Consider the following 21,628-nt stretch of genomic DNA (forward strand, 5'->3'; position numbering starts at 1 on the left):
AACCCAGGACCCTTCAGTCTACAGGCCAACGCACTATCCATTGAGCCAAACTGGCTAGGGCTCGATTTTTCAATTTAAACCACAGCCAGAACTACCTATGACTCATTTCTTCTCCCCGCAAGTAGATCAGTGTGGATTTGATAGCAAAGGCCAACCGGTTCTGCAGCTCCAGGAAAGATCTGGGAAGCACTGATGGGAGAACACCGTTTCCTCTCTCTCTACCTAAGAAGTGGGATCAAGGATAAATGCCCAAACTCAAGGGGAGACCTGGACTGACAAAGGCTTGATCTTCAGACTGGTGCATCGTTTCCCCATGTCAATATGAGCTACGACTCGAACAGTGACCATCTCAGGTGAGACCAGCATAGTCGTGTGATAATTTCAAAGGACAAAGGACTCATTTGAGTCCTGTACAGAAAGTGCCACTCCATTTCCCTTCCTGTTTAACACACGGCCATGAGCTCTCCACAGGTCAAATGGTGAAGATAAGTACCTTATCTCCTGCCCGAATCACCCCATATTCATCTTAGTCCAGCAGGCAAGTAGCTAGTTACAAGGTGGGTTACTCTTTGTTAGCTCCAGGATAGGGCTGGGGGATGAGGGCAGCAGGTGAAGGATGTAGAGGCTGTGGCCCCCACAGCAGGCCAGCCGGGGAGACCAGAGGAGGGCGGGGCATACTCCATGTCTCCATCAAAGTCCCGTGGAAAATGGAAGGTTCTCTCTTAGCAAGCATTCCTCCATGAGCACTGCCTTTAAAGACAAGCGCTAGAGCAGTGGTTCTCAACCTTTCTAAGGCCGCGACCCTTTAATACAGTTCCTCATGTTGTGGTGACCCCCAACCATAAAATTATTTTCGTTGCTACTTCATAACTGTGATGTTGTTACTGTTAATGAATCGTATGTAAATATCTGTGTTTTCCGATGGTCTTAGGCGACCGTGCTAGCGGTTCTCAACCTGTGGGTCGTGCCCCAGATTGAGAACCGCTGCTGTAGAGCCTAAGACCATTGGAAAACACAGATATTTACATGACGATTCATAACAGTAGCAAAATCACAGTTATGAAGTAGCAACGAAAATAATTTTATGGTTGGGGGTCACCACAACATGAGGAACTGTATTAAAGGGTCGCGGCATTAGAAAGGTTAGCGTCGCCGAAACCGGTTTGGCTCAGTGGATAGAGCGTCGGCCTGCGGACTGAAAGGTCCCAGGTTCGATTCCGGTCAAGGGCATGTACCTTGGTTGCGGGCCCATCCCCAGTAGGAGGTGTGCAGGAGGCAGCTGATCGATGTTTCTCTCTCATTGATGTTTCTAGCTCTCTATCCTTCTCCCTTCCTCTCTGTGAAATATCAATAAAATATATTAAAAAAAAAAAGTTTAAGAAAGGTTAGAGTCTAGATCAGGGGTGGGCAAACTTTTTGACTCGAGGGCCACAATGGGTTCTTAAACTGGACCGGAGGGCCGGAACAAAAGCATGGATGGAGTGTTTGTGTGAACTAATATAAATTCAAAGTAAAGGAGCAGAGGGGAGAGCAAGAGAACCGGATAGAACAGCCGGATCCGGCCCGCGGGCCGTAGTTTGCCCACGGCTGGTCTAGATGAATGTGAGCTCTGAAGGGATGCCCGGGAGCCGAGGGGAAATGGCAGGTGGGCGGAGGCTGTAACAGTGGTGGCCATCCAGCTGGGCTGCCCTCCAGATCCCAGCCTCCCTATGTCCTTGTGGTCTCTGTGGGCACTGGCTTCTTCACCTAGAAACAGGCTGGGCTACGTGCTCTCTCTAGGATTCCACATCTGTATCAAGTTTCTGGATGATCTACAGAGACCGAGACTTCTATGAACATCCCGAAGCCACTTGCAAACAAACCAGTGTCCTGGAATCTCTCTGGAGGAGCCAAATGCTAGCAGAAATTCCTTGTCTCCATCATCAGCCCTCAAAAGACATGAAGACTTGGTACCCCTTCCTCTCCTCCTCCTACAACTGCACCCCGAGAGGTGGGAGCTGTCGCTAAGCACCTCTGCCTGGTCAGAGAATGGGTGCACTTGTGGCACGTAAGCACCCGGCACCACATTTAAACTCCCCGGGGAGCTGGGGTGAGAGGGACATGGATGATGCTCTCAGGGGAAGCTGGAGGCTGAACCCTAACCAGCCAGGCGCAGTGCCGCTGCAGATGGCCATGGGCTTCGAGGGAACAGGGCCTCTGACCCAGACCGATGACCAGGATGAGAGAGGTAGACTGCGCTCCTCGATTCTCAGGGCCCAGACGTGTTCTCCTGGAGAATCTTTGACTTGGAAAGGGCCCCCTACACACCCAGTGTGGTCACTGGAACAGCAGTGTTGGGGCCTGGAGGGGAGGGTGGGTCCAATTCTACACTGCCCGTCCTCAAGAACTACTATACCTCCAACAAGACTCTAGAAAGGAGAAGCCAATGACCTAGGGCCGTGGTCGGCAAACTGCGGCTTGCGAGTCACATGCGGCTCTTTGGCCCCTTGAGTGTGGCTCTTCCACAAAATACCACGGCCTGGGTGAGTCTATTTTGAAGAAGTGGCGTTAGAGGAAGTTTAAGTTTAAAAAATTTGGCTCTCCAAAGAAATGTCAATCGTTGTCCTGTTGGTATTTGGCTCTGTGGACTAATGAGTTTGCCGACCACTGCCCTAGGGGGAAATGGACGCTGCGGACCCCGAGTCAGCTTTAAACTAGTTCACAGGCCCATCGGGCTTCGGCCTTCGCTGAGATCTCCCCAAACTGGCTATCAGAGCCCCATGGGAGAGCCCGAGGGACTCTCAGCTGCATGTCCTGGAAGATGGCCTTCGGCTGCAGGCCTGGAGAATCTGGGCCTAACCCCCCCTCCAGAGATCGGTTTGATACGCACACCCCCCACCCCCCATCCATTAGTACCCTGGCTAAGGACGCCCTGGGCCAGGGGGCCAAGGCCACGAGCCTGGCTGGTCACACAAGTTTTGTTCAGGCCTGCGCCGCTCTCTCCCCTGGGTGTGCCTGGGTCCTTCCGCCACAGAGGGTGAGACAGGTGGACTCTCCTTGGGGTGTCCCCTTTCACCTCCGGCCGGAGGCAGGCCTTAAAGATACCCCACTTGGCCAAACCCTGGCTGCTTGGGGAATAAAACAATGCGGGTGTGGCTATCCGGAGGAACACGCTGACGTGGGACGGGGTGCAATCAATCCCCCGGCTCGGGCGCCCCGGCAGGGCTGAGGTTACCGAAGGCAGGGAGCTGGGGAAAATCAACATCACGCTTCCCGACAGAGCTGGGCCGGCACAGAGCCTGGGCTGCTTATTTTGGGGCAGTGCCTCGGCTATGTTTCCTCGAGTGGGGGTAAAATCAACACCGGTGGGCCAAGGGTGAGCACGCCGCTGTGGTGCCAACCCCCAGAGGAGGGAATGGGAGCCTTGGGGGCGGGAGGCGGGGCAAGAGTTCAGGACGGCCACGGGGCTCTTGGTCCCCCCCTTCCGCCCCCCCCGCCGCTTTGATGGCAAAGGGTAGTTCGCCTTCCAGAAGCAGCTCCGCAGGCAGCATCTTCCCGGGGAAACTCCAAAGATAAACGGTTCTCACACTGGCAGCTCTCCGGCTGGGGCCCACGCACACCTGTGTGTAGTCACCAGGAACAGAAGTCCACAAGGCTTGGAGCCTCAAGGCCCGAAACGCTCAGATGACACTGTCACCTTCCAGGAAATCGCCTCACGCTCTGCTTCTGAGTGCCACCCCGTGACCTGCATCCTCCGGGGGTGCTGGCTCCTCATTCAAACACAGAGAGGATCGGGCGGAGGAAGAAAAAGCCTTGCCCTGCAGAAAGCAGCTCACCTGGTGCCTACTCGGCCTGAAACTGACTCTCAGACACCTGCTTGGCTCTCCATACAGGGAAGACCAACCATTAATTTTCTCATTCATTCAGTCATTCATTCATCCAGTCTTTACTAAGCATCTACTATGTGCCACGCCCTGTTCTAGAAACGGGGAGGGTGGGTACAGGAGTGAGCAGAACAAGGTTGCTGTCTGCATAGAGCTTTCGTTCTAGTGATAATAACATGAATAGGTTAAGTGCTCAGTGAGTATGGGTGCCATTCTAAGTGCTAGTCTCAGATCATCCTCAAAACAACCTTAGGGCGGTACGATGCACACCCCAATTTACAGGGCAGGAAGCTGAAACACAGCCAGAACCCCTGGTGATGGCGGCTTCACCCCACTTAATGCAGCGATGCTCTCTGCCCCCCAAGCTCTGTGAGCATTAGCGATGCAGTTTCCTGACAGTGAACACCTTGGGGTCTGTCTTGAAAGCCATTTGGGGCGAGGACAAGCGTTGCTCTGCTCACAAATGGAAAGAGCCTGCAGGCTTTCTTAGGACAGGACGCACAGAATCCCAGGATAGAAAGGGGAGGGGTTATCTTTGTGAAGCTCTCTCTAGTTAAAGGAGCAACAAGCTGGTTGGAGGGCACTCCACCCCCAACCTTTCTGAGGAGGCCAGACGTCATATTTCCCCCCAATATATATGACTATGAAAGTAAAGAAAAACCCAGACTGGTGTCAAATGAAGAAGAAAAGTTCGGTACTGCCTGGTGTGAGCCCTCTAGTTGGTCGGCCAGAGGAAGACCAGCTCTGGGAGAAGCCAAGAGTGTGGGGAGCTCAGAGCTGCCTGCCAGGATTAGCTACCCAAGTTCTCAGAGTCTTTACGTGCTCACGTTCCTGTGTCTCTCCACTCCACAGCAAGGATAGAGTAGGCAGCATTTCTACACTTATTTGACCTTCCAATTTGTGGGTGTGGGGGGTGTGGAGGAGTGTGGGGGGGGTGGAGGTGTGGGGGGTGGGGGAGGGTAGGGGGTAGGGTATAGAACACATGCTAGAAGCCCAGGGAACCAGAATTCCAAGGAACATGAGCCTGGGAAATGCCGGACTCGCTAAACCCACTTCCTCTGCCCAGAAACAACACTTGTCTCCTGGGCACATGTCTGAGGACGTACGAACCTCAGCAAGTACCTTAGTTATGAGGTTTCAGAGGGTCAGTCATGTCAGAGCAAGCATCAGGAGGCCCTTGCCAAGGTTTTAGAGACTTTTTTTTTTTGGTAGGGGAGGCTGGAGAAGGGAGGAACATCACAATATCAGCACTAGTAAAGTGAAATTAAAAAAAAAAAGAAAAAAGCAGGTTCAAGTCTGGGCTCTGCCATTGTCTTGCTGTGTGCCCTCAGGCAGATCCTTTACCCTCTCTGGGCAGCAGTCCCACTGCCTTCTGCGATAGATGGGAATGGACCAGATGGCTGGCCCCCTCCCTCCAGCTCCCACATCCTCTTTCTTGCTCTGATCTGCCATCCACATGGGGAACGTGTTTGGGGGCAGCCACGTGGATGACACTGTAACTGAGCTACACCCGTCTCCTGGCACCAGGTTCCACCTTGCCAGGGGCCCTGCCTTGCTGGGGGGTGGGGAGGGTATTGAGCCTCAAAGGAAAAGAGGCCCCTTCCGAAATACAAACTGGGTCCCCAGAGGATCGAAAATCCTTGACTTCAGATGCCAGTGCATAGTGTCAAGCCTGGCAATTTTTGAAAGAATCACAGACGAGCCCCTTGAAGAAGCTCTGAGCACAGTCAGCATTCGAATTTATTTAAATGGCTCAGAAGGCAAGGGGTTGGTTGTTTACACTCTTCCTTGACCCAGTCCTTCCCAAGTGTTCCCCCAAACCCTACTATTTTTCTGGTCCCCACTCCTATCTCCTCCCCAGTTCCCACTGCTACCTGCCAGTCCCTAAGTACCTCCACATCTTGCCAGGGCCCCTAATCCCATACACTTCCTTCTTGTCCATTCCCTACCTCTTGACCTTTCCCAGAACGGCCCTATTCTTCCCAATACCTTGACATTGTACCCGGCCCTTCCTGTTCTTCGTAATCCCCCATTCCTCCTTTTTATTCCTTCAACAAATATTTATTAAGCACACAGAATGCGAGGTGCTCTTTGAGGTTCTGGGTGTACAGCAGAAACAAAGAAGACACAGACCTGGCTCTCAGGGAACACAGTCTAGAAAGGGAAACGGAAATGAACAAATGCCTACGTGAGAGGTGGCGGTAAATGCAGAAGAGTTAAGCAGAGTAGGGGACAGTGAGTGACGAGGAATGCTATTTTAGGGCAGGGTGTCACAGATGGCCTCTTGGAAGAGGTGACATTTGGGCAGAGACCTGAATGAAGGGAGCCCCTTCTCTGGGTAAGAGTGAGTCTGTTCTGAGCCGCTCCCAATGGCTCTCAAAGCCAGCCATCCTGGGCTTCAGCAGGTTGAGACCCGGCCATGGAGAGGCTGGGCTGGGCCTGCACAGGGACCGACCCAGTGCCTCACAGTCAGCCAGCCCAACTGCCCACCTGCCATGGGCCGCACATCCTCATTCTCCTCGCCTCTGGCTGCGTCTCTGAGCCCTGGCTTTATGATATACCCCCGAGGTGAGGGCTAACCAGACAGGAAAAGCTAAACAAAGCCTGTTTCTGAACAGAGCAGACAGCCAGGGCACCGCCTCTACGCCCTCGTCGGAGAGGATGATGGGAAACTCAATTCCGGAAGCATAGCCCCCAAAAGAGGTCCTTCTCCCAGGCCCTTAGCTCTCCAACATCAAAGTCTGGTGGGCTGCCTGACCGGCGTGGCTCAGTGGTTGAGCGTCGACCTATGAACCAGGAGGTCACGGTTTGATTCCCAGTCAGGGCACATGCCCGGATTGTGGGTTCAATCCCCAGTAGGAGGCAGCTGATCAATGATTCTCTCTCATCATTGATGTTTCTATCCCTCTCCCTCTCCCTTCCTCTCTGAAATCAACATAAAACACACACACACAAAACAAAACCAAAAAACCAAGTGTGGTGGGCTGACTCACCGTGGTCCATTTTGCATACCGCACTGGACCTCTGGCTCATATAAAACAAATCATAAGGGTGATCCCAGCAGCTTCTGGGATGTTTCATTCTCTTTGCACCCACTCTGGTTGGGGATGAAGGGCAGAGCTATAAAATCTGCTTGACAGGCAACCCCTTATCAGGGGGCTGGGCCAGGCACTGTTTGCTGAAGGCCCTGTGCGCCCAGGTGCAGCCACCATCCAGGTCTGAAACGACAGATGGTTCGGGCTTGGAAGTGAACATCCCGTTTCCTCTGGACAAGCCGTGTTTGCACAGGGACAAGTGGCATGAGGGCCCCACACCAGGCTCCGCCGTGGCCTTTACTCACTGGGCTGGAGACTCCGGGGTGTACAGAGCTCGCACTGGGAGCATACCACCCATAAGGTAACTGCAGAGTGGCCGTTTTAGTTGAAGTTAAAAAAAAAAGTATGTCCTGGAAGTGACTGACTAATCAAAAGCATCATTTTTATTGTAAAACAAACAAGGGAAGTTTGGTTGACTATATGAAGGCAATGCAAAAATTCATATGAATTTTAAAATGAAAAAGCCAGATGTCAAAGGAACTGTGGGCTTGACGTGGGCTGGGTCAGGCCATGCCCTTAGACTTCCCTGGACACACTCTCCGTGCTCATCCATGAGGGCGACGTGGTGGGAGAGCCTGGGAGGCTCTGGGGGTGTACGGAGTGGGTTTTTGCTCACTCCACAGATACTGTGTGCCTGCCACGTGCCAGCCATGGTTTTAGGCACTTTGGATTAGAAGCACTTGAGTTTCTGGGCCTTAAGGTGTTTTCTTTTAAATCTGTATAATGGAGAGAATGAAACTTAACCCATTGGGTTACCGTGAAGATTAAATTAATCACATGTATGTATGTATGTATGTATGTATGTTATGTATGTATGTAGCATCTCCTAGAACCGTGCCTGGTAGTCAGCAGAGATCTGATTCCTCGCAGCTCTGTCCCCCAACCATGGTAAAGAGAACAATGGTATCTTCCATCAAAGCAGATATTCTGTAAAATTATACCCCTTCCACCCTCTAAGTCCTCCTTGCAAGCATTAAAGAAGAGAAATTTCCATTTCTCTTCCATCACAAAACCTCACTAAGCAGTATTAGGTTACAGAGAAAAGGCTAATCTGTTCAATCAACAAGTATTTACTGAGTTCCTACTATGTGCTCAGCACGCAGTCGAACCACATGCAGTCTTTTCTTTGCTCCCCTGGAGCACACGTGGGGAAGACGGATAACAAACAAAAACTACTCAGACATGTCAGGTGGCAGTACCTTTAAGAAACAGAAAGCAGGGTAAGCCAGAGGCGATGATGTGGGGTGGGCTGCTGACTTAGAGAGGGTGGGTGGTTTGCAAAGGCCCGTGAAAGTGACATTTACACAGACCTGAAGGAGCGAGGCAGCCAGGCAGGGAGATGTGCTCGCAGCACGCAGCCAATTAATTAGCAGCCTTGGGGCTTGAGACCAAGTTTTCTGACCACCCAGTGCGCTCCCCGCTGCACCAGCTCGAGACCAGCAGGCCCAAGTCGGGGGTGGGGGTAACATGGGAGGGAGTACACCACCGGGGTCCACAGGGCAAGGAGGAAAACACTACAATTTCTAGTTAACTCCTATTTTGCTATTTGTCGTTAGGCATTTCAATACACATGAGATAAGTCTATTTTTATTATGTTATTCATAATATTATAACATATATAATATAACATAATTATTGTATAATAATATATGTGTAATATAAATATATATTAAAATATATAAATGCATATATAATAATATATGTGTAATATAAACATATATTAAAATATATAAATGCATATATAATAATATATGTGTAATATAAATATATATTAAAATATATAAATGCATATATAATATATGTAATATAAATATATTAAAATATATAAATGCATATATAATAATATATGTGTAGTATAAATATATATTAAAATATATAAATGCATATATAATATGTGTAATATAAATATATATTAAAATATATAAATGCATATATAATAATATATGTGTAATATAAATATATATTAAAATATATAAATGCATATATAATAATATATGTAATATAAACATATATTAAAATATATAAATGCATATATGTAACACAGATTCCAACATCTGTTACTGAAGTGGTGCGTAATCGGAGCTCCCTGGGACCCCTGCTGCTCCCAGCACCCCTGGCTGGGCCCTGACTGAGACAGCTTCCTCTCTGAGCACCGGGAATACACAAACTTGTGCAGACGGAGGCAGGCTGGCCTCCCTCCCCGGCTCTGAGCAGTGCTCAGGGCCATCGGGGTGTGCCAGCTCTGGGGTGAGACCTTCCTGTCAATCCTGCTATGCCACTCCAGGTAACCAAGCCCAGCAAGGCCCCTCGGTCCATGGGAGCCAGGCAGGTGGCAGCTACCACGGCAGGCAGCTGCTCCTCCCGCCTCCCCGACGGTGGATGATGCCTGTGGTGACGCTGAATTCCCCTGTTACACTGCTTATATCACCAGAAAGAAAGGCTAAAAGGCTGCAGATGGAGATAAACACCCCCCTCCCCACCCCGCAGCCTCATTAGGTTAGCAAACTAACAATAGTAATACAGCCAGGGAAAGGGGTGGGGGAGTTTAAGTATCTGCTGAGTCAGAAAGATCACCGTCCTTACCGCTGAAGTGCGATAATGCCTTCAGTTGGGAAGGGAGCAAATGACACACACCACAGGCCCCAGTGGCTGGGGGACCTGCGAGGGGGAGGCGGGAGCCATGGGCTCACTCCCTGATAGGCGAGGACCAAGCACAGAACCAGCCTGCAGAGGCCACTATACCTGGGCTCCTGCAGAGCCATGCCTCCCGGGCCAAGCGCGCGTCACACATGTGGAAAGCAGGCAGGTGGTGAGACAGGAGGAAATGGAGGAGCCTGCGGCGGGGGCCAGAGAATAACACTCTCGAACACAATGCCATGTATCTCTTTCTTCTTTTTAAAAATACTGTACCGGCCAATAAAACGAAATAAAACAAGCGAAAAGCTCCCCCTCATCAAACACACACACACACACACACACACACACACACACACACACCACAAAAAAGCCACACCCCATGCAACACATCTCTGCTTTGGTCTGCAGGCTTCCCAAGCTTTGTAAAGACCCGCTTTCCAAACCCCAGGAGATGGAGTGTAGAGTGATGGTGAGGACTGATGGGCAGCGCTGGCAATGGTTAGGCTTCTGGAGTGGCGTTGAACCCAACGAAGTTCTAACTCAACTCTGCCATTTCCTGGCTGTCAACCTTAGCTACGTTTCTTAGCCCTTTTATCTTCAGTTTATGGGCCTATAAATGGAGAAGAAACCACCGACCGAAGAGCTACTGGAAGGATTAGCACTTCAACGACGTAAAGGACACCAGTGCCCAGAACTTCCAAAACTGATGTCTAATATATACCGAGTGGCTAGATTATTATGATCTCTGAACGCATAGTAATCTGGCTACTCAGTGTGTGTGTGTGTGTGTGTGTGTGTGTGTGTGTGTGTGTGTGTATTAGAGGCCTGGTGCATGAATTCATGCATGGGTGGAGTCCGGCCAGCTTGGCCGGGGGAGCGGACATGGGCGGTTGGCCGGCCTGCCTGCTGGTTGAATTCTTGGTCGAGGGGACAATTTGCATATTAGCCTTTTATTATATAGGATATACACTGAGTGGCCAGATTATTATGCATTCAGAAATCATAATAATCTGACCATTCAGTTTATATTAAACATTAACATGATCCCAACAGACCAAAATCCTCCCTCCACTGCCCTCTCCTCCTCCCCACCTCCTATCTTTCCCACCTCAGTGGGTGTCACTGCTAACCACCCTGCTGCTCAGACCAAAGACCTGGAAATATTCCTCCAGTTCTCGCCTCCTCACCCTCCACAGCCGGGCGGAGGTGAGCTGGAGCGGGCTCAGGCTGGCTCACAGAGCTAACTTCACGGCCACATGAGTAGCCCGAATCAGCCATGGTGGGAATATTACACCATACGCATGGGCACGCTGGGTGACCACACTGGGTGGTCAGCCATGGTGGGAATATTACACCATATGCATGGGCACGCTGGGTGACCACACTGGGTGGTCAGCCATGGTGGGAATATTACACCATATGCATGGGCACGCTGGGTGACCACACTGGGTGGTCAGCCATGGTGGGAATATTACACCATATGCATGGGCACGCTGGGTGACCACACTGGGTGGTCAGCCATGGTGGGAATATTACACCATATGCATGGGCACGCTGGGTGACCACACTGGGTGGTCAGCCATGGTGGGAATATTACACCATATGCATGGGCACGCTGGGTGACCACACTGGGTGGTCAGCCATGGTGGGAATATTACACCATATGCATGGGCACGCTGGGTGACCACACTGGGTGGTCAGCCATGGTGGGAATATTACACCATACGCATGGGCACGCTCTATCCTCCCACCCTGGCTGCCTAGCCCACCGCTGTCCTGACCATAAGTAGGCCTTATGGACTCCAGCCCGGGTCCCGGTTTCCAGCCCCTCTCCCCCACCTGGGAGGCCATGTTGGCCTTCTCCCAGTCTCCCTGCTTCTGCTCTTGCCCCTCCTCTGCCCATCCTCCACTCAGCAGCCAGAGTGAACTTGCAAAGTCTAACTCAGATCATCTCTCTCTTCTAATGAACTCCCTCCGATGGCTTCTCAACAGACTCAGAAAAAAATCCTGGAGGGCCCTTGCCTGCACCGTCGCCCCTTCCTGGCTCCAGCTCATCACATGCGCACCAGTCTCTGTCTTTGTACTCTAGCTCAGCCGTGGGCAAACTACGGCCCGCGGGCCGGATCTGGCCTGTTCGGCTGTTCTATCCGGCCCGCGGAGCCGAAAGAGCGGAGGGTTCTCTTGCTCTCCCCACCGCTCCTTTACTTTGAATTTATATTAGTTCACACAAACACTCCATCCATGCTTTTGTTCCGGCCCTCCGGTCCAGTTTAAGAACCCATTGTGGCCCTCGAGTCAAAAAGTTTGCCCACCCCTGCTCTAGTTCCTTCTGCTTGGGAAGTGGTTTCCCGGGTCCCTGCATGGCTGCCCCTCTCTCATCCTTGGTGGCTAAGCTCACGTTACACTCCTTAGAAAGCCCTCCTTGACCACCATAGCCAGAGCAGCTCCAAGCCATCTCCCATCAGCTCTCCTCTTTGATTCTCTTCATGGCATCCAGCACCTGCAACTTACTCTGTGTGTGTGTGTGTGTGTGTGTGTGTGTGTGTGTGTGTGTGTGTGTGTCTTCCTGAAACTAGAACGGCAGCTCCCTGAGGGAAAGGCGTCTGGCTCTCTCATTTACAGCGATATCACCAGTGCCTAGAACGGTCCACACAGCAGACACTCAATAAGCACTCGTCTCACTGATAAAGGGGGCTGTCATGATTATGCCACGGTTTTACCCGCTGCTTCCCTGCTGGAATGAACTCCATTATCCCATCAGAAGGCAGCGCAGTTGGCTCCAGCCCCATCGGACCTGGGCAGGCCCAGATGCCGATCTAACAATCAAATGAAGCTCAGATGCCACTAGTTAGGGCCCAAATAATTCCCGCTAGTATCCTCTGCGTGACCAGGGACAGTCACCACTTCCCAACCTTCATTTCCTCCTCCATAAGCCTGGGAAAAGCACACCTGCCTCAGGGGAGTCGTGTAAGTCGATGTAAGCAATAGACAAAAGTGCCATGACCTGGCCTGGCACACAGTAGGGACACACCTCAGTTTCCCTTTCAAGGGACCACCCACCACATACTCCATTTCTCCAATGAGCGACCCGGTACCCCTGACACTGACACCTGACTATTTCTTACCTAAGCAAGAATAATTCAGATGATTCTCCTCAAACACCCAGACACAACGACAAAACCCTAACGCCAATGAGCCAGCATCAATGCCACATTCTGCTCTACGGAGATACAATGGCTTTGCCTGTGGCTGCCTGGTGTCAGGGGCCGCCTGGCACAGCCTCGGGGCCCAGAGACACTGGGCATCACCCATCCTGCCTTCGCTGGCTCTCTTGGAGAGAGAGGCCACTACCAGCTGCCCAGAAAGATCTCTGGCTGCCAAGCTGCACTGAGCTCAAGCAGAGGCAGCGTGTCTGTCCCCGAGGCTGATGTGAACGTGCTCGAGCCATCCTTCAGAAAGGGGCCTGGAACCCAGGGTGACTTGGGATCCCGGAGGTGTCCAGATGGGCGTGGATGGGGCCACTGAATTCCAAGGAGCCAATGGTGCCCAGTCCCATATGTGGTAAGTGTAACGGGCGGACTGAACCCAAGTTCACTGACTCTGCCATGCAGTCTTACATCAGAGCGGAGGCGCACTGATGCAGGCCCAGGTGGGCTCCGGACAGGCTGCTGCCCTCCTGGGGAGCTGCCTCGGAAATCTACAGGAGCCCTAGCAGCAGCTGCAGACAGGCCTTGCCAAAGGCCACCTCTGGGAAGGAAGGGAGGGGGCTCTCTTCCATGTTGGCTCTTTCTCTCCAAGGCTGTGCCTGGGGCCACATTCCACCCCCCCAGCCCCCTGGACCGGCCTCCGGCTTGGCTGAGACCACAGCATGGAGAAACCCCTACAGAAGTGAACACAGCCTGGTGCAGAGGAAGACATACTAATACAGGAGGCAGAGGCTGCGTGCTGGGGCTCTGCCATTACCTGTCCCCTGAGCTGCTGTCTTCCCCACTGAGCCTCCGATTCCCAGCTGTGAAACCAGGAGGGAAGAGCATGGACTGGTGATCTCTAAGAGCCCCTCCATTTCCGACATTCTCCAAGTCTATCTAATGGTGCTCATACAGTCATTCATTCTTTCTGGTTCTGGTTATTCATTCAACATGGACTTGCTGAGCATCATTTCTGGACCAGGCACTGTGTTAGGTACCACAGGGGGGATGAAAGAGATGATGAAACTGCAGTCTTTTCTCTCAAGGAGTTTCCAAACTCATTCCTTGGGCAAGTTACTTGACATCTATGTCTCAGTTTCCTCGACTATAAAACAGGTTTGATAACAATTCCCGCAGCGAACACTAAGCAAGCGTTCCAAGTGTGCCGGGACCCGTGCCGGGGGCCTTCACCAGCAAGCCTCACACCCCGAAGATGGGCTCTTCCCCCAGGTCCCTGCGAGGACCAGAATGAGGGCCTCCCAGGGATGTCCACACCCTAATCCCTGGAACCCGGCCTGGCAAAGGGGCTTTGCAGATGTCATTAAGGTTACGGATATGGAGATGCAGAGATTATCCCGGACAATTAGATTAGATGGGCCCCATCTAATCACAAGCATCCTTCAAGCAGAAAACCTTTCCCCATTGGGTCAGAGAGAGACGCCATGACAGAAGAGGAAGGAAGGAGATGCCACGGAGAAGGGGCTGGCTCTGAAGGCGGAAGGGGGCCCCGAGCCAAGGCATGCGGCAGCCTCTAGAGGCGAGCCCAGCCCTTAACTGTTCACCCAGGAAGAAAAGGGGACTCCTACCACCTCAAAGAACTGAATTCTGCCAACAACCCCAAAGAGTAAGAAACAGAGTCTCCCTGGAGGCTCCAGAAAGGAAGGGAGCCTGTGGACACCCAGAGTTGAGTCCCGGGAGATCCGCACCAGACTTCTGACCTACGACTCTGAGATAATAAATGTGTATTGTTTTAGGCCACGAGACTTGTGGTAATGTGGGACAGAGGCAACAGGAAGCGAACAGAGTTACTCCACACGCAGAAGGTGCTGGAGTGGGTGCTGGGCCCCAGTGCCTGCACTCTATGTACCTGGAGCTCAACCGCCCCTCGGTGCTCATCTCACAGCCAGTGCATGACGTGATGCCAACTTGCCATGCCTGGTACTGCCCGGTACACAGACGTGCTCAAAATATACATATTAGCTACGGCTTCACTTTCATCATTGGTTCACACAATCCAGTGGCAAAGCTATGTCTCGTTGCTTCTCGCGTGTCAATGAAGGGGCGAAGGACATGCTCTCCCAGGCTCGGTGGCTCCTAGGCTGGTCCTTGGCGCTCTCCATTCTGCATTTCTACCTCAGACAGGATTCCCCGTGTCCAATGAGCACACGTGAGGGGTAAGATCTCACGGGGGAATGGCTTGTATGCTTTTTTTTGGGGAGGTGGCACCAATCCAGGGAATTGCAGGGCTCCAGGGTTTAGGGGGGGCACTGTGATAGATGATCACATCATCCTGGCTGTAGAGGGGCAAACCCTGGGCCCATTCACGGGTTCATTTGAAGGATTCCTTAGAGGGGCAGCCCACTACCTCCTGCTGCAACAACCCTAGGGGGTTCTACAATTCCGGGGGGACAGGGGGTTCTCTACCAGCCTCATCGGTCTGCTGCAGGAATCACGAGAAAGGACTGCAGAGCACGTTGCAAGCCAAGGAGGCTGCCTCACTTGCCCTCCTCAGAACCGTGAGCACGCAGCTGCTCCCTCCCTCCCACGGACATGCTCTGCTCTTAATTAGACTCCCATAAAGATCTCTGCTTCGAGATAATCATAGACTCTCAGGGGCATGCCACTCTGAGCTGTCAGCATCCTTTAGGAAGGCCTTATAAAGGCTTTCAACCTCCTGCTCATCTCCAAGTTGAGCTTCCTTCAATCCCGCTGCAAACTTCTCTGCTTGACTCCCAGCTCTTCTCCCCAGTCTCCCCCACATCCCACCCAGCATCCTGCCATCCCCACACGGAAGCAGAGTGCTTATCATCTCTGGGAGCACCGTCTCTGGCCACCTTTCTCTCTGTCTTGGTTTCCTTCACCACGTGACACCAGCATGTGGACACCTTTGCCGAAAGGATAACAGTGACCACGTCACACCCGTGCTCCCGTCCCCGGTTCACCGTGACAAGCTGCCTTTGGAGAAAGGACAACCGTTCTCAAGGAATAACACTCTCATCTCATTACCTGGCCCAGAGTTTTTCTACCTGCCATCCACGAACACGGAGGCAGGGTGTGGCAGGTCACTGGGAGACTGCTAACGCGTCGACAGACCTTGCTTTTCCAAATTCAGAGATGCAGGGTCATTTTTCCGAGGAGACTCTTCATAGCGTCCATCAGTTTCTCAAAGGGTCTGTGACCCCCAAAGACATCAAGAACCCCCATTTTAAGACCCTACACTCCTCCAGGAGGCTCTGAATACTTGGAGGAGAAAGTTCAAGTATCATTCTATTCTGGAAGCCTGGAATTATCATGGACCCTGGTCAGAGTCGGTTCATGGTAAATGACTTTGAAAAGAATAATTTTTGAACGCACTGTCCAAGGTGACTTCTTCATGGGCGGAGGAAAGAACGCATGGAGGAGATGGGGTGAATTTTTGCAGGCAGGTGGACATGATGGCAGTCTCCCAGGCCAGGAGGCTGTGTCCCAGGGCCGCCTCCAACTTCAGTTTCTTTACCTGCACAAAAAGGCCAGAGTTGCCTGGCCAGGGTGGCTCCGTGGTTGAGCATCGACCTATGAACCAGAAGGTCACGATTTGAATCTCGGTCAGGGCACATGCCCAGGTTGCAGGCTCGATCCCCAGTGTGAGGCGCGCAGGAGGCAGCCGATCAATGATCCTCTCTCGTCATGGATGTTTCTCTCTCTCTCTCCCTCTCCCTTCCTCTCTGAAATCAATACAAATAGATTAAAAATAAAGCCAGAGGCATGTGTCCTGCATGGCTATCGGAGGAGCTCTGAGGAGGTTTCGCAGAAACGCTGGGGGGGAGGAGTGCTGTCCGTGAGCGCCCCCATCTCCTGCCCTTCCTGCTGTGCTTCTTGCCATGAATGCCCCACTTCTGTCTGCTCCGCCACCTCACCTCCTACACTTCCCTACAACTCACACCCCTGCAAGAACCGAGAGGTGGGTGACAGTCCCTCCCCACCTGCCAGGAAAGGCGCTGGAGGCCCAGTCACAAATCGCCTCCTCGCTCAGGAACACGGGAGCCAGCTGGGCATCCACGCGGGAGAGGGCAGCTCCACTGGATACAAGGGGGCGGGGAGGAATGAAGAGGAAGCCACGGGGGGATATGTGAGAGAATGTCCTAGCCCACCTGGGGCCAGGCACAGCTTCTCCGCTGTTTTTGGCAATTCCTAGAATACCAGAAGTACCTGGGCGTTGGGACTGAAATGCAAGCCCGCCAAGGCTCATCTCAGATGGCGAGCTGTTCGGCATGCCCCTGCCTCCGTGTGAGTACATGGCTCTCCCCTCCTAGAAACATACCGGCACAGTCTCTGCCCCTTAGCAGACTTGACCACGTGTCCTCATGAATTTACTTAGATGTTTTATCCACCTTATCTGATGTTAAGCTATTCAAGATTAAGATCCGCCCAGCCAGGGTGGCTCAGTGGTTGAGCATCGACCCATGAACCAGGAGGTCATGGTTTGATTCCCGGTCAAGGCACAGGCTCGATCTCTAGTAGCGGGGGGCACGCAGGAGGCAGCCCATCGATGCTTCCCTCTCATCATCATGTTTCTAACTCTCTCTCCCTCTCTCTGAAATCAATAAAAATATATTAAAACAGAACAAAACTGGATGCAGAAAGAGCCAGCACTTGACTTGCCCCCGTAGGCAGTGCAGAAGCCATTGTGTCAGCTGGGTGTGATTTTTTAGAACCCAGGTTCATAGCAGCAGGGTGCCGAGGCTCAACGTGGGGCACCAGCACCCTGGATTTAATGCGCACGCTGCCTGGCTGCCTGCGTTGAGCCGGGCCTGCTGTCCTGTTAAAAGGGACTCTGCGGCACTCACCTTGAATTGAACGAGAACGCCCAGCCGGTCTCTTTTCCGCTGCATTTTAAATCACAGAGCTCGCGATGGACGCTGCTGCAGAACTCCCAGGGCAAGGGCATGCCACGGGGGGCCTTTATTTATTAGTTACACTCGAAAGATGAAAGGTTTCGGGGTAAAAAACAACTTACCAAATACAGCAAATAATCCATCTCCAGCCCTAAGTCGTGGAGAATATAGCTAGTCGTGCATGAAGCAGTTATGTTCAATGAAACCTGTTCTGTTTTGTGTGTGTGTGTGTGTGTGTGTGTGTGTGTGTGTTTCAGTTTCTGCCTAATAAAGATGTCCTGCAAGACTTAGCAGAGAGCCTTGCCCATGGTAAGTTTACTGCACCCCTGAGCCCTGAGCAAAGTGCTTTACCTGGATTGACCCGGCTAATCCTTAGGACAAGCCTATGGGACAAGTGCTGTCAGTGTCCCGTTGTATAGCTGAGGAAACAGAGGCACTGGAAGGGCACCCATGGACCCAGCAGTCTGCCTCGAAAGCCGGCACACCGAGCCATTGGGCTTTAACGCCCCCGCCAACCGGGCTCTCGTTCGGTGGAGTGAAGCAGGGGTTAGGGGTGCACTTGTGGTCAGTTTCTATAAGGCCTGCCCATCCACGATGACATTTGCGACCTCCAGCAGGTAACGGAGAGCGACATGGCAGGTCTTATCAGCACGTCACAGGGGGTGAACCCCCCGGGGCTCAGCGAGGGACAGGACTTGCAGACTCGTAGCCTGGCCAGCGGCAGGGGCAGCACTGAACGCTGTGCTTCACAGAGGCAGCCAGGTTTGTGCCAACGAATGGGCCGTGGCCATGAATGCATGTGCCAGGCAGGGGGCTCAGGGCATCTGAGGTGGGTGCTGGGGCCCCTCCACCCGGTTCGTCACTCCCGGGGCACCTGTGGGGAGGAAGGAGCTTCACGGATGGCCGGTGCTGGCAGCTGAGTAGGGAAACCGAGGCTTTCTGGGGCCTGCCTTTCTCTTCTGAGGGGTCAAACACCTCCCCCCAAAGAGCCGCCCTCCCTGGTCCCCAAAGAGTCAGACTCTGGGAGACTTGGAAGGGCACTGCTTAATTTCCCGGGCCTCCCTTAACAAAAAACAGTATTACCTTGTAAGTAATTGAGATATAATTTACATAGAGTAAGCAATATAAACCCTAAGTGTACAGCCCTACAGATTTAAAGAATTGAGATGTAATTTACATAGAGTAAGCAGTATAAACCCTAAGTGTACAGCTCCGTAGATTTTTAATAGATGTGCAACCTGTGTAACTGCTGCCTGGGCTAGGATGTCTCTGCTTTTAGAAGTTCCCCCCCAGCAGCTGAGCCAAGGCCAATGTGACAGGCTCCTCCACCAGGGGACCAGCAAGACAGGGCGGCCCACACTCTGGGTGCTTGTCTCCTCAAGACCATCCAGAAATGACCGGTCCTGCTGAGGCCATGCAGAGTCAGCCCACGTCACTCCTTCCCTCCCCCGTCCCTCCTCTGCCAGGACACACACGCACGCACACATGCACACACACGCACGAACCACCGCCCCTCACCCTCAAGCAGCCAACCTTGCAGGGGAGTAACAGTCCACATGCCCACAAGACAAAGGTCTAAGCCCGCTTGTGACGGAGCTTCCTTTCTGACCCCACCTTTAAGTAAGATCACACCCCAAAGAACCGCGGACCCCACGAGGGCGCTCATTTCCCCAGCTCATTTGCGACTCCATTTACACAGCCGTCTTTGGGGGCTCCTCACACACACCAGGCACACGCCTGTCTTAGGGCCTTCGCACGTTCTATTCCCTCTGCCTCCAACACTCTTCCCCGTTGGACATGGCTGGCTCCCTCACCTCCATCAAGTCTGTGCTTGATTTCATCTTCTCCGTGTGGCCCTCCCTGACCGCTTTAAAAATTGCAACATCTCCTCCCCATTCCTGACCTCCTTCCCTGCTTACTCTTCCCCACAGCATTCATCACCTGGTGACCCACCACGTATTGGACGTATTTGTTTATTGCCCATCCCCGCCCCCCCACCCCGAATGTAAAAATGCTCCATGAGGCAGGGATTTTTGCTCAGTTCCAACACTTAAAGCAATTCTGGGTACACAGTTGGAACTCAATAAATACCTTCAGAGTTAAAAAAAAAGAAGAAAAGAACGATGGAAAGCATTTTAACCAAATGGTTTCAACCCTTTATTGCAAGGGCTACAACCAGCTGAAAACAGCCAGGCCTGGGGCCTTGGAAGAATGAGTGTGGGTCTTAACCAAAAGGAGAAAGTGGGAGTGGCCTGGCTTAGCTGAGTGACCTTAAGTTCTCAGGCAGATGAGCAGATACCCAGCGTGCCCACCACTGGGGAGGGTTCCTGGGGGTATCCCTGCCCATCACCCAGTCCGACCCTGTGTGGTACTCATGTGAGCCCACGCCCCTTTACAGAAGGGGCCCATCAGAGCATTTCTGCTGTAGAGACTTTTCATACCAGCCTCCTTGCTGCTAAGGCCAGCCCAGCATCTTCTGTAACCAAGGACAGCACCTCACGCTTACCTAGGATCGACGTGTCCGGCAATTTCTGTGAGTGGAAACCCTGCCAGGAACCCAGAAGAACAATGAAGAACTCTGAGTCCCAGGCTGCACAACAGTCGCACCTGTCACCACCCCTGACACGTGGAGAGCATCTCACATTTGTCAACTCATTTTTACACACTTAATCCCGTGTCATCAACAGGCAGAAAGGCAGACAAGTCCAGGCACTGAAGCACAAATGCTCCAGTCTTAGAAACGTGCCCCAGGTCCTCACTTATATCCTATTTGCTCTTGCCCTACACGCTATTGAGACAAACCCAGTCATTTCGTTTTCCAGGCCATGGCAGATTCAGAGCAGAAGGGGAATACGTGTGAGGCAGGCACACTGCAAACAGCAAGATGCTACAGGTGCCAGCAAGTGAAGAGATGGGAAATTCTATAAAGCATAGCAAAGCAGAGTTCACCACATTCCAGGACCGTGGTGGGAGGGCGGGGGGCGGGAGTGGAAAGAGCCTGTACATCGACTGCTCTTAGTGGCACTGCTGATTCTTAGCACAAATCACTAAAAAACGACGACGTGGCAAAGGTTAAATACTGTGGGGCCTTCAGTTACTTCTGTTAACACCAGACGACTGCTTTCTTTTGTAAATGTCTCTCTCTCCTCGTTTCTAAAACACTCCCGGAATTGGTAAGCAGGGTTTGAAAAGAACATTTACATTTTTTTAAAAAAAGCAACCCCCACTCTCTCAAGAAGCCCTGGGACAGGACTTCCTGGCTTTTCTCAGCCGCTCGAGGCCTTCCTCCCATCCGCTGCCAAGCAGCCCCTGTGCGCACACTCGCATTTCAGACCCAGGCTGCGGTCCAGGCTGTCCCTTCCTCCTGGCCATTACTGCTCATTGTTGAACTCCGGGGCTGCATAATTTACAGTCACCCCGTGAAGGGCCGTGTGTTCCAGAGTAGGAAGCTGTCCCGCTGAATAGAGCACTGCTGGGCTGTGTGCACAAACAGGCCACTTCACAATTCCTCTGCACAGCCCGTGTTGGCGCACCTCCTCCTGGTCTGCGGGCAGCTCCCCGCCATCAGCCAGGCTGGGGGAAGGGGTGCTGGGAGGGACCACACCATAAATTCTCCCCGGTCCGCTGTGTAACACATCAGGCTCATAAAATCCCGGCCACGTTTTCAAGTCAGGACCGAAACAAGATGCCCAGGGCAACTCCTAATTTGGTCCCTAGTCCCCAACGAGTTGTGCCCAGATTTTTCTCCGTCGGGAGGGAACCGCGCAGGGGGCAGGGGTGGAAACGGATCTCGGGACTTGCAAAGGCACTTGACCCAGGAGCTGACAAGAAGCAGGCCTCCGGGAGTCTGGAGACGCTAGTGCAGCGTGTTTGTGGCAGCCCCGGACCTGCACGGGGCTGGGCCCTGGGAGATGGCGTGGTTGAGGGCTGGAGGCCCAGAGAGGTCTGTGGGAGTCCGCGCTGCGTGCAGA

The 21,628-nt window shown here is 52.5% G+C and overlaps 1 protein-coding gene across 2 annotated transcripts in view; it reads right to left on the reverse strand.

Annotated features, from left to right (window-relative positions):
* The window catches only part of GNAO1 (G protein subunit alpha o1), a 131,858-nt gene that overhangs the window by 91,247 nt on the left and 18,983 nt on the right, over positions 1-21,628 (reverse strand). The window lies entirely within an intron of this gene.

This window comes from Plecotus auritus, assembly GCF_963455305.1.
Source record: "Plecotus auritus genome assembly, chromosome: 10".
In the NCBI taxonomy this organism is placed as follows: Eukaryota; Metazoa; Chordata; class Mammalia; order Chiroptera; family Vespertilionidae; genus Plecotus; species Plecotus auritus.